The 11,721-nt window shown below is 54.4% G+C and overlaps 1 protein-coding gene across 1 annotated transcript in view; it reads left to right on the top strand.

Annotated features, from left to right (window-relative positions):
- The first annotated feature begins 3,361 nt into the window (after positions 1-3,361).
- Positions 3,362-11,721, top strand: part of KIZ (kizuna centrosomal protein) — a 62,094-nt gene continuing 53,734 nt past the window's right edge. The window contains exons 1-3 of the mRNA XM_086879345.1: positions 3,362-6,857; positions 7,078-7,658; positions 7,743-9,437. The gene's annotated coding sequence lies outside the window, so the exon portion shown is untranslated. The remainder of the gene's footprint in view (positions 6,858-7,077; positions 7,659-7,742; positions 9,438-11,721) is intronic.

The raw sequence follows: 11,721 nt of genomic DNA, 5'->3' as shown, positions 1-11,721 counted from the left end.
GCTCCCCTCCGAGCTGTCCCCTCTCCCCTCCGAGCTGTCCCCTCTCCCCTCCGAGCTGTCCCCTCTCCCCTCCGAGCTGTCCCCTCTCCCCTCCGAGCTGTCCCCTCTCCCCTCCGAGCTGTCCCCTCTCCCCTCCGAGCTGTCCCCTCTCCCCTGCGAGCTGTCCCCTCTCCCCTCCGAGCTGTCCCCTCTCCCCTCCGAGCTGTCCCCTCTCCCCTCCGAGCTGTCCCCTCTCCCCTCCGAGCTGTCCCCTCTCCCCTCCGAGCTGTCCCCTCTCCCCTCCGAGCTGTCCCCTCTCCCCTCCGAGCTGTCCCCTCTCCCCTGCGAGCTGTCCCCTCTCCCCTCCGAGCTGCTCTGGCTCCCCTCCGAGCTGCTCTGGCTCCCCTCCGAGCTGTCCCCTCTCCCCTCCGAGCTGCTCCGGCTCCCCATGGAAACTTCTCCATGGAAAGGTTTTGGGAACAGTGGCCAAAGTGAGCGGCCGGGGAGGGAGGGAAGGAGGGAGGGAGGGAGGGGAGCCCCGGCTCCGAGCGCTCAGTCACTCTGCGCCTAAACCTGAGCCGGGAATTGGTTTTGATTCTTTCTTTTTCCTTTTTTTTTTTTTTTTTTTTTTTTTTTTATTATTATTTAAAATTCAAATGTCTGATGTTCTTAAATTGAACAAATGATATTTTAAAAAAATATATCAGGCTCCAACATCTGCAGATTATGATTTGCATTTTGAAATTGGCTGCTTGAATTGAACAAGGATGAATACTGTCACTCTTCTTTCATTCGCTCCGTTTATTTAATGAAATGCTAGAGGTCAACCCTTTGTCCTTAAATTAGTTACTATAAAAATCTTTTTGTACTTTCCTGCTTGTTATGATGTCTTCTAAGCAGAAGAAAAGGTTGCCATTAATTATGTCTTTGTTGAATATGGATATCTATTCAGAATTAGTTAAACAGTTTCAAACAAAATTAGCATCGAGCAACTCGAAGGCCAGCTTTAGGTTGGTTATCAAGAATTTTTTGCTAAGAGAATGCTCTCCTGCAAGTGTGCATTATCTAATATATTCAGCTTTCAGTTGCTAATTTTTTTTCCAGATGAAGATGGGCTTAATTGAGGTTGTGCTTTTAAGTTTGTAGAGCTCTTCAGCATCTCATACAAAAGCATCTAGAGGCTTTTCATTTGTCTTGAGTATGTTTTAGATGTACAAATATTATTTACTTTAAACTCTAAATCAAAAGGCGCGCTGTAACTATTTTAAATAAAACATTATTCTCTGCTGAAATATATATAAATTCAAAGGGAGGCTTTTTTTCATTATCACTTAATTTATGTGAAAGAGCCGCTATTAGGAAATTTTAGGGTAATGTTGCGGGAGCGGTTTGGTGTGGAGCAGGCGTTTGCTGGTGTCGTTTCCCTGCGGGGGAGAGCGGCTGGGAGTGCGGGCCCCGCTTCCACGCGTGCCTGGAGCCTCTGCAGCGGCGGCCCGGGGGTGTCACCGCGCTCCTCGCCCGCCTCTGGGGAGCAGCCCCCGGGCTCAGGGCCGGATTCCCCCCCGCTCCCTCCAGCGCCGGGGCAGCGCCGAGGTGCCCGTGCCAGGGCCCGACAAAAAGCCCTTCCTCTCCTCCAGAAGCGTTGCTGAAAAAGCCGAGCCCCGGGGCGGGTCAGGCCGGCTCCCCCGGGCTGTGTGAGGCTCTCCCGGCCGAGGGGCCTGGGCGCTGTGCAAGTCACCGGCCCCGAGCCAGACAATACCGGGCTGAGGAGCTGGGAACAGAGACGGCAGGAAAAGATACAGGCAGGGGGGAAAAAAAAAAAATTAAAAAAAAAAAAGAAAAAGGAAAGAAAAAAAAAAGGAGATAATTAGGAAAAGTAATAAGGAAATATAAACGTGGGAGCGGAGGATTAGTCCTAGTCATTGGAAATGCAAATGATCTCCCTGCTCGCTCCCAACATCTTTTTTCTAGGCTTGTGTTTCAGAAAGGATTTTTCTCTCGTTGTGTTTTTTCCTCCTCCTCAGAGCAGCAGTGCTGCTTTCCCAGCAGCATTAAATATTCCCCGAGCTGAGACGCTAACCTTGTAATGCTTTCAGGTATAATGTACGGACTTGTTTTCATTTTAAATGGTAGCTCATAATGACATTGTGGAGTAGGGATCCGGAGTCAGCCTTATTATCACGGTGTCTCCTTGAGCTGAACCTCTGAGAAATGTGAAGGGGAGACCTTTCGGAACGAACAAATCCTTTAGCTGCCTATAATTATTTATTAAAATAGGCGGCCGGGATAAAGGCCGGGGAGGGGGAGGGAGGAGCAGCATTGCTGGCGCTGGCCGTCCCTCCGTGCAGGCACACGGAGCTGCAGAGCCGGGCAGCCAGCGGGGCCCCGGCCGGGCTGCCACCCCTCGAACAGCAGATAAAACCTGTGCAGCCGGGGAGAGGCAGCCTGGCCCGCTGCCACGGCTGTGCCCGCGCCGCGGGGACACGCTCGGAGCACCCCGCGCTGCGGGGCAGCCTCGGCAGGAACGCGGGGATGGAGCTGCGCTCCTGGCGCCTGGGGAAAAGGGAAACGAGGATGGGAGCAGCGCTTTCCCACCCCGTGTGCCCGCGGCCAAAGCGAAACCATTCTGCTTCGTTAGCCGGGTGAAAGAAACGGGGAAAAAAAAAGGGGAAAAAAACCCCAAAACCAAACAAAACCCGACCAAAAACCCGACCGAAGCCAAATGGAGCGAGCAAGAGGCACGCAAAGCAGAAGCCCTCCGAAGCACGGAGCAAACCTTGCTGGGATTTCTTTGCGCGCTGGCCGCAGACGTGTCCAGCTCCGCTGCCCCGACCCTCCTCTCCCCGCGGCCGCAGAAATTTTATAAACTTCGCTACTAAAAAAAAAAAAAAAAAAAAATAAAATAAAATCTTTGGGGTCAATTTTCCACTTGTGCCTGTAGCTCTTGAGCAAGTACTTTTATGGTTCCTTCTAGCGCACAGGATTTATCTGCGGCTCTGTGAAGGGCTTTTACATTTAATCCAGCGCTGAAGTAGTAATTTGTCGGCGGCGCTTCCTAGCAGGCTTTTCTTTTAACTTAGCCGGGCTGCGGGCCCTTTGTGCGGGCTAATCTGCGGCGCACAAAGCCGGGGCAGCTCGGGCCGCCCCTCGGATCTGCTCAGAGCCGGCCGGGAAGGGGCTGCGGGTACCCGGGGGCTGCAGCCCGGCCGCATTTCCACCCGTGAGCACCCCATTTATAGGAGCTCCTTTTCTTGCAAAGGATACGGGTTTGGGTTTGGCTTTTTTATTTGTGTGTGTGGGGTTTTTTTTCCAGTCCACTTGGATAATCGGTTTTTAAAATCAAATTTAAAGCTCCTCTTGCATTGGGGATAACGTGTCTGGGTTTGTTTTTTTTTTTCCTGGAGGAGGCACTTCTTCACAGCCTCTCTGTACATATTTTTCAGGGAGAGGGAAATGTCATGGTAAAGGAAGAGAATCTTTTACCAGTTCTGTAATTGGAGTATCGCCGTTTTTAGAATTGTTTCTAAAGAGAAAGTTTCACCCTTCTGCCTTGCAGATGCCTGTCTTTTTTATTAAAAATAGCATTCCTCTGATCCCAGGTGATGGACCGACATTTTATTCCTGGTACAAAAACGTCTCGGGGATACGTTTGGACATAGCAGAAGCCTGTGAAATAGTGCCCGGCAAATATGAAATAGTCTCTCATAAATAAATACACCAAAGCAGCAATATTAAAAACGGGAGCAGCTCTGCTTGCCTCCCTTTTTTCACAACATTTCCAAACCAGGCTGATACTGCAGGAGGCTTTTTTGGTGGTGGCTCGGGCGAGAAACGCTGCTGCGTTTCTGTGAATTACTCCCGCACTTTGTGCTCTGTCCCTTTCCCACAGCGGGTGGATGTCAGGGTACGGCAGCAGCAGCAGCAGCTCGGCTGGAAAAGCTGCTTTTGGGAGCTGTGTGCCCCTCTCGGTGCCCAGGGCTGGGGGGCAGCCCGAGCCGCGGCAGCCGCAGCCCGGCAGGCTCCGGGAGCCCGCAGGTACGGCGGCTCCTGGCACGTGGGGAGGGAGCTTTATGGGCATGATTTAGTGAATATGAGAACATATTTTGTGCTCCATTGTTTAGACTCAAGAAGGCATAAAATCTTTAACATCTATTTATCATGTAGCTGTTTTAATGTAAACATTTGTCTATTTGGATGAAGTGTTTTCATTATTAAGCTAATTTCCACATGTTTCAGATAGACTGATGAGTTCGAAGCAGAGCACTCGCTGATGAGAAACGAAATTCGGCCGCGGCTCAGCCTGCTGTCAGATACATCTTCATTAGTTTTTGTCATTCACTGATGGCAAATGCTCTATAAATGAGATGACGATCAGGTCCGCCTTGATAACTTGCCTTATCTCATTAGTTTTCACATCAAAGTTAATCAGCAATGTGAATTGTAATTGCTGGAAGAGACAATGCAATAGATCACTCGGCCTTTTTTTTTCTGCGTGGCATCTTGAAACATCAGCAGGCTGGTGTGAGTAGATAGGCTCCGAAGGAAAATGATGTGGAAAGCATAATAAGCAAGCTGCTCGGAATTAATGAGCTTACCCAATAAGAAAAGAATAACCAATCAATGTGAGCTGGGCAAATATAATTTAGGAATAATTGCTTGATTGGCTGTCTATAGTAGGCTGATTTGACCACACACAAGGATTAAGAATTAAGATGTCAAGGCAAAAAATAATTTGGCAACTGAGGGCATGTAATTTTTTGTTCCCCTCCCTTTATGACTGAAAGCGATGGCTGTTTGATATGTTATTCCCCGGGAATGAAAACATTAGACGGACGCGCGCCGGTGGGTGGGGTTCTGCCTCTCCTTTATGCTCCTTTTATCATACAAGGTCTTTCAAACCTCGCCGGGGATATTGCGGCACGGGACATTAAAAACCAGTGGCGGGGGGGGAGGAGGAATAAAATAAAACTACAGAAAAGCCCCCGAAGTCTTCATTTGTGAGCGCTGCACGGAGAGGAGCAGGGGCTGCACGCTCAGCCCGGTGTTTGCAGAGCCCCGCTCCAGACCCAAACCCGGAGCGCGATTCTCTTTCCGTGTGGTTTTCCCCACAGCCACTGGCCAATTAGTAAAGAACCCTTCTATTCTTCTATCTAAACTACGGGGAAGGTTCAGCCAGAAGGTAAATTTGCTTTGATCTACATTACACCTAATTGAGTCACCACCAATGTCTCTATCCCAACATCAAGAAATGTGAAAATGTTAGATTATTTCACTGGGGATTAAACCTAATTTTCGCGTGTTCTGCATTAACCTATTAGGCTGACTCATCTGCATTGCTAATGCGGCTCAGGCAGCTGTCACCGCTAAAGAAAAACATGATCATGCAATCCTTGAATGAATGATTCCAGCTCTGATTAGTGTTAGTGAAGTTAGCTGAGCCCTGGTGATAAGGCAGGAAAATTCCCAGGTTGCCGATAGCTTTGAAAATTATCAGACTCTGGGCAAAATGTAGCTGGCGGCGCGTGGGGCCTCCCTCCGAAGGCGGCATTATTTAAGGCCGTGTCTCTCTTCGGGCTGCTCGCAGGAACGTGGCTGCTGCTCTTTCCGAGGGGCTGGTGCCAGGGGTGTGGATTAAAATGCTCATGGGAGCGACCCGAGCGCGGATGGCCGCGGGTTTGTCCCTGCCTGGACACGTCCGGGCCTTCAACGCGGTTTGCAGAGGGGACCAGCGGTGCCGGGAGAAGGGGCCTGGGGGACCAGCACCAGCCAGGACCCCGGGCTGGGCTCTGCTCTTTGTTCACCTCAGCTCCAGCCATTCCTCATTCTATCCGTCAGATTTAAATAGGGAAAAGGGGGGGGAAAAGCAACAATGGCCCATCCCCTTGAGATGGGAAAAATTTAGGAGTGAGTTATCCCCGAGCAATAGAGCCAGGAGCCAATTTAATCCGATTAGCGCCAGCCGACAATGGATGCTCCTCGCCCATTGTGGACAGAAGCTTTCGCTTTATTTGTTTCTATTAGCCCAGAACCCAAGATATCGGAAAAGTGGAACTTTGCCCGGACAATCGACGAAGAAACAAATCGAGAGGAATGGTCTGAAGTGTCAATATTGATCTTTTGGCCCTGCCACTGCTCGGAGAGGACTTGCCGAGTGTCCCAAGCCTGCGGCACCCGTGGCTGCGCGCTCTCGGTGCTCCCCGTCGCGATGGTGGGCACGCAGGGCAGGAGCAGACGGGCTCCAGTGGGAAAAGACTCGGGGCTGTTCACCAAAGCACAGCGCTGACGGGAATGGAGCAGGGCTTTAAACTGCCCGGCGCCTGCTGCTGTAATTCCCAGTTCCTCAGCGAACGCGCTCGCTGCGGGCATCGGCAGAGGCTCCGTCCCATCACGTTTCAGGGGGAGCAGCTCCTTCCCACACACCTGGAATGAATTCTGCTGTCTCCCAGCACCCGTGACAGCCACAGCACCGCTCGGTGTAACCGGCGGCTGCCCCTGGCCCCATGTGGCTGTGGCATGGCTGTGGTGAGGACAGGCCGTGCCTGGGTTCCCAGTGGTGTCACTGTGGTGAGGACAGGCTGTGCCATGCCTGGGTTCCCAGTGGTGTCACTGTGGTGAGGACAGGCTGTGCCATGCCTGGGTTCCCAGTGGTGTCACTGTGGTGAGGACAGGCTGTGCCTGGGTTCCCAGTGGTGTCACTGAGGTGAGGACAGGCTGTGCCTGGGTTCCCAGTGGTGTCACTGTGGTGAGGACAGGCCGTGCCTGGGTTCCCAGTGGTGTCACTGTGGTGAGGACAGGCTGTGCCATGCCTGGGTTCCCAGTGGTGTCACTGAGGTGAGGACAGGCTGTGCCGTGCCTGGGTTCCCAGAGGTGTCACTGTGGTGAGGACAGGCCATGCCATGCCTGGGTTCCCAGAGGTGTCACTGAGGTGAGGACAGGCCGTGCCTGGGTTCCCAGTGGTGTCACTGTGGTGAGGACAGGCCGTGCCTGGGTTCCCAGTGGTGTCACTGTGGTGAGGACAGGCCATGCTATGCCTGGGTTCCCAGTGGTGTCACTGTGGTGAGGACAGGCCGTGGCTGGGTTCCCAGTGGTGTCACTGAGGTGAGGACAGGCTGTGCCATGCCTGGGTTCCCAGTGGTGTCACTGTGGTGAGGACAGGCTGTGCCATGCCTGGGTTCCCAGTGGTGTCACTGTGGTGAGGACAGGCCGTGCCTGGGTTCCCAGTGGTGTCACTGAGGTGAGGACAGGCTGTGCCGTGCCTGGGTTCCCAGTGGTGTCACTGTGGTGAGGACAGGCCGTGCCTGGGTTCCCAGTGGTGTCACTGTGGTGAGGACAGGCTGTGCCATGCCTGGGTTCCCAGTGGTGTCACTGTGGTGAGGACAGGCCGTGCCTGGGTTCCCAGTGGTGTCACTGTGGTGAGGACAGGCCGTGCCGTGCCTGGGTTCCCAGTGGTGTCACTGTGGTGAGGACAGGCTGTGCCTGGGTTCCCAGTGGTGTCACTGAGGTGAGGACAGGCCGTGCCTGGGTTCCCAGTGGTGTCACTGTGGTGAGGACAGGCCATGCCATGCCTGGGTTCCCAGTGGTGTCACTGAGGTGAGGACAGGCCGTGCCTGGGTTCCCAGTGGTGTCACTGTGGTGAGGACAGGCCGTGCCGTGCCTGGGTTCCCAGTGGTGTCACTGAGGTGAGGACAGGCCGTGCCTGGGTTCCCAGTGGTGTCACTGTGGTGAGGACAGGCCGTGACTGGGTTCCCAGTGGTGTCACTGAGGTGAGGACAGGCCGTGCCATGCCTGGGTTCCCAGTGGTGTCACTGTGGTGAGGACAGGCTGTGCCATGCCTGGGTTCCCAGTGGTGTCACTGAGGTGAGGACAGGCCGTGCCTGGGTTCCCAGTGGTGTCACTGTGGTGAGGACAGGCCATGCCATGCCTGGGTTCCCAGTGGTGTCACTGTGGTGAGGACAGGCCGTGCCGTGCCTGGGTTCCCAGTGGTGTCACTGAGGTGAGGACAGGCCGTGCCTGGGTTCCCAGTGGTGTCACTGTGGTGAGGACAGGCCGTGCCTGGGTTCCCAGTGGTGTCACTGTGGTGAGGACAGGCTGTGCCATGCCTGGGTTCCCAGTGGTGTCACTGTGGTGAGGACAGGCCGTGCCTGGGTTCCCAGTGGTGTCACTGAGGTGAGGACAGGCTGTGCCATGCCTGGGTTCCCAGTGGTGTCACTGTGGTGAGGACAGGCTGTGCCATGCCTGGGTTCCCAGCGGTGTCACTGAGGTGAGGACAGGCTGTGCCTGGGTTCCCAGTGGTGTCACTGTGGTGAGGACAGGCCATGCCATGCCTGGGTTCCCAGTGGTGTCACTGAGGTGAGGACAGGCCGTGCCTGGGTTCCCAGTGGTGTCACTGTGGTGAGGACAGGGTGTGCCTGGGTTCTCAGAGGTGTCACTGTGGTGAGGACAGGCTGTGCCATGCCTGGGTTCCCAGTGGTGTCACTGTGGTGAGGACAGGCCATGCCTGGGTTCCCAGTGGTGTCACTGAGGTGAGGACAGGCCGTGCCTGGGTTCCCAGTGGTGTCACCACCCTGAGCCACAGGGGTTGTTGCCTGTGCTGGCCCTCGAGGGCCCTGCTGGAGCACTGACCCCCTCACGCCTCCCTCAGGGCCTGCTGGGCTCCCTCAGCGGCACAGCCTGCCTTGGGCCTGGCCTGCTGCAAGGCCTGCTTCCTTTTCCTGGGAGAAAATGCCCCTCAGTGTCTCCTGGAGCATCTAAACCCCCAGACATCCCCAGGAACTGGGGCTGTCCGAGCCTGTCGGGCGCTGCTGGGCAGTGAGGGGCAGGGTGGACACCAGGGTCAGTCAGCACAGGGTGGCCTGTCCCCTCCAGATCAGCACTGCTGGCATTAAACGACGGCCCTCAGAGCCTGAGGATCCCAAGGGGAAAGGGATGAGGGGCAGCAGGAGCACTCCCTGCACCGAGGGGCCCTCCTGGGGACGCCCAGCGTGGGCCAGCAGTGCTGGCCAGCCCAGCTGGGTGGTGCGAGCCGTAAGATTTGGGGTTTTACCCCCGAGATATTTGCCGTCTGGAAAAGCACTGAGAAGAGCAGTGTTCCCAGCAGAGGAGCTACTCTGCAGGCTGGGAGAGGGGCCTGTTAACATCCCAGGGCCCTGGAGCAGCTGCAGGCTGGAATTCTGTCCTGACCCACACCCTCGCAGCTCAGGGGGAAGCTCTCTGAGCACCCATCCCTCTCCTCCCCGGTGGTGCTGCCCTGCGAGGGACGGCCTGCCGGGGACAAAAAGGGTCAGGGGGAATTATTCCCCAGAGCTGCCCCACAAAAGGAACCTCTCCTATCCTAAAATGGGATTTTTTTTTTTCTCCCCTCTGTTCCAGTGAGCGGCTCCAGGTGTCAACCGAGCAAAGTCAGGATCAGCTGCAGTTATTCCAGAGTACACATCCACATGCAGAATATTCCAGAGCAGGTATTTCTCTTTAAATTCATGCCCCATCTTATTCCAGAATATTTCCCTGTGTAGAGAAGCACTTGGCTGGGGTCTCTGCTTGCTGCTGTACTAGTGATAAGATGGATTGGCTGATCTAATAGGTCTTTTCAATCTCTGATTTTGAAAGCTAAGATTGGGAAATTAATTTCAGAAAGGTCAAAACAGAGCAAGGCTATCCTGCTGCTGTGTGATGGATCCTATTTTTTTTTTTAAATCTGCCTATTGAGGGAGAGGTTAGTTATTCAGCATCCTGCAAAAGAAAGAAATAAATAAAGCGGGCCGAGGAACACAGAAGTGTATAGATCTGCTGACCCATTCGCAATCCTCAGTTAATGAGAGCGCCGGGGAGCGGGAGCGCTGAGAGGCTGCGGAGCCGGGGGCACCGACCCCGGCCGCGGGGAGCGGGGTGTCCCCTCGCCCGCCCCGCGCGTGGCTGGAGCCTGGGAGGTCTGCTCCCACCCCCGGGGGAAAACTGAGCAGATCCCCGGGCTGTTCACCAAAAACCCAGCCCCAGGCACCAGGGGGATGCAGAGGGCCAGCAGTGGCACTGGGGACCGCCGGGGTCGTGGGGAGGTTTGGGCAGTCGTGCCACGGGGTTTTAGCAAGGAGAGAAACAGAAAACTCAGAAGGAAAGAGGGAGGGAATGGGAAAGCGAAGGCTTCACATAGGTATTTCCCTGCTTTTTACTTATTTGTCCTCTTCCAGCGCACAGCCAAACGGTAAAATGGAGAGTAAATTGCTTCCGTGGTTTTAAAGAGCAGGGCATCAGGGGGAGAGCAAAGGGGCCACCTGGGGGGGAGCGACTTCTCAATTAACAACAAAATAGATTTCTCTTGTTTGTTTGCCTTTTCTTTTTGCCTCTTGACGTGGTATATTCAGCAACCTGCTGAGCTGCCCTTCCTCTGTCCGCTTCTCTTCTCGTGGATGAGTATGGGATGCTGGATTTTGGGAAGTGGGGAGAAATCCACCGTCTCCAGCAGCACTGAGCAGACCCTGTCCCTACAGCCCGGGGAGGTGGTGCTGGGCCTGGGATCTGCCAGCTGCTGCTGGGCCTGGGATCGCTGTGCAGCCCTGGATCCCGGTGCGATCCCATGGCGTGTCCCCCAGGGGAGCAGGGTGAGGGACAGGCCGAGCTGCAGCCTCAGGAGCCCCTTTCCCTGCTCTAAGGACAGGCTATCCATGAGCACTAACCCGGGTCTCCTGGGAGCAAGCCCTGCTGATTGCCCTGGCGATGGGATCCTGACTGGAACCCCTGGAGCATTAATTAGCATCCCCATCTCGGGTGCAATTCACCCCGAGCCCAGTGTCTGCTTCCTCTTTGCAGACAAATACTAAACGTGTAGGGGCCCAGGGCCATCCCCGCCACTCCTGGAGCTCTCCACCTCCTGCTCGTCCTGCTGCTTTCTGCAGCCAGCTGTACAAAACCCAGACAGGAATGATGAGTGAAATATCTCCAGTTGAGGATTCTGCTCCCAGGTTCAGTGGTAAATGGCAATTATGAGTCAATATACACAAACGACTTAATTTCCTTACCACTTCCTTACCACTTCCCATTTTCTCAGGCCACGCTGGAGGTAAAGCATGACTTGGCAGGCGGGTTGCAGATCTCATTCTGAACACAAGATGTTTAAGCTCCACAAAATGCTGGAGCACACAAACCCATCTGGGTTTACCAGCAGAGGATCCCGAGCAGCTTTGACAGGACAGCAGAGCACCTCTGGTGCCAGGCAGAGTTCTTGTACCTCTCTTCCTGCAACTTTCAGAGGAGTTTTCCCCAAGTCCTCGTATTCCTCCCTGATGAAAGTGCATCTTTACCTGCAAGAGAATCCAGGTGTCCAGTACTCAAACTTAGGGTCAAAGAGGCATATGGGGCTTTATTATTCTCCTTTTGTTTTGCTGGGTTTTTTTGGGTTTTTTTTTTGGATTTTGTGTGTGCACTGTAGACGTTTTCAAATTCAAGCAGTGTTTAACCATATGATATGAATGCTTTGCTATCATTAATGCAATGACTTCACATCGAGCGTGCACTTGTAGCAAGCAGGCGTGGAGAAACAGAGTAATTCTTGCTGAGGGCCCCGCAAAGGTGTGGCTCTGCTGGCAGGGCCCAGGGACGAGCGGAGCGTGGGCCCCAAAACCTGTCCCTGCCCCAGCACCTGCTGGCTGGTGGCTTCAGCTGCTCTGTGGGGACCCCTCACAGCTTTCCCGGGAGCTTTTCCCTGGCCGAGGGCCCCACCCCAGCACTGCCGTGTGGGCTGTGGGTGCT

The sequence above is a fragment of the Cyanistes caeruleus genome, chromosome 2, assembly GCF_971803275.1.
Source record: "Cyanistes caeruleus chromosome 2, bCyaCae1.hap1.1, whole genome shotgun sequence".
In the NCBI taxonomy this organism is placed as follows: Eukaryota; Metazoa; Chordata; class Aves; order Passeriformes; family Paridae; genus Cyanistes; species Cyanistes caeruleus.
The sequence above is the reverse complement of the archived record's forward strand: the minus strand, read 5'-3'. Positions and strand labels throughout refer to the sequence as shown.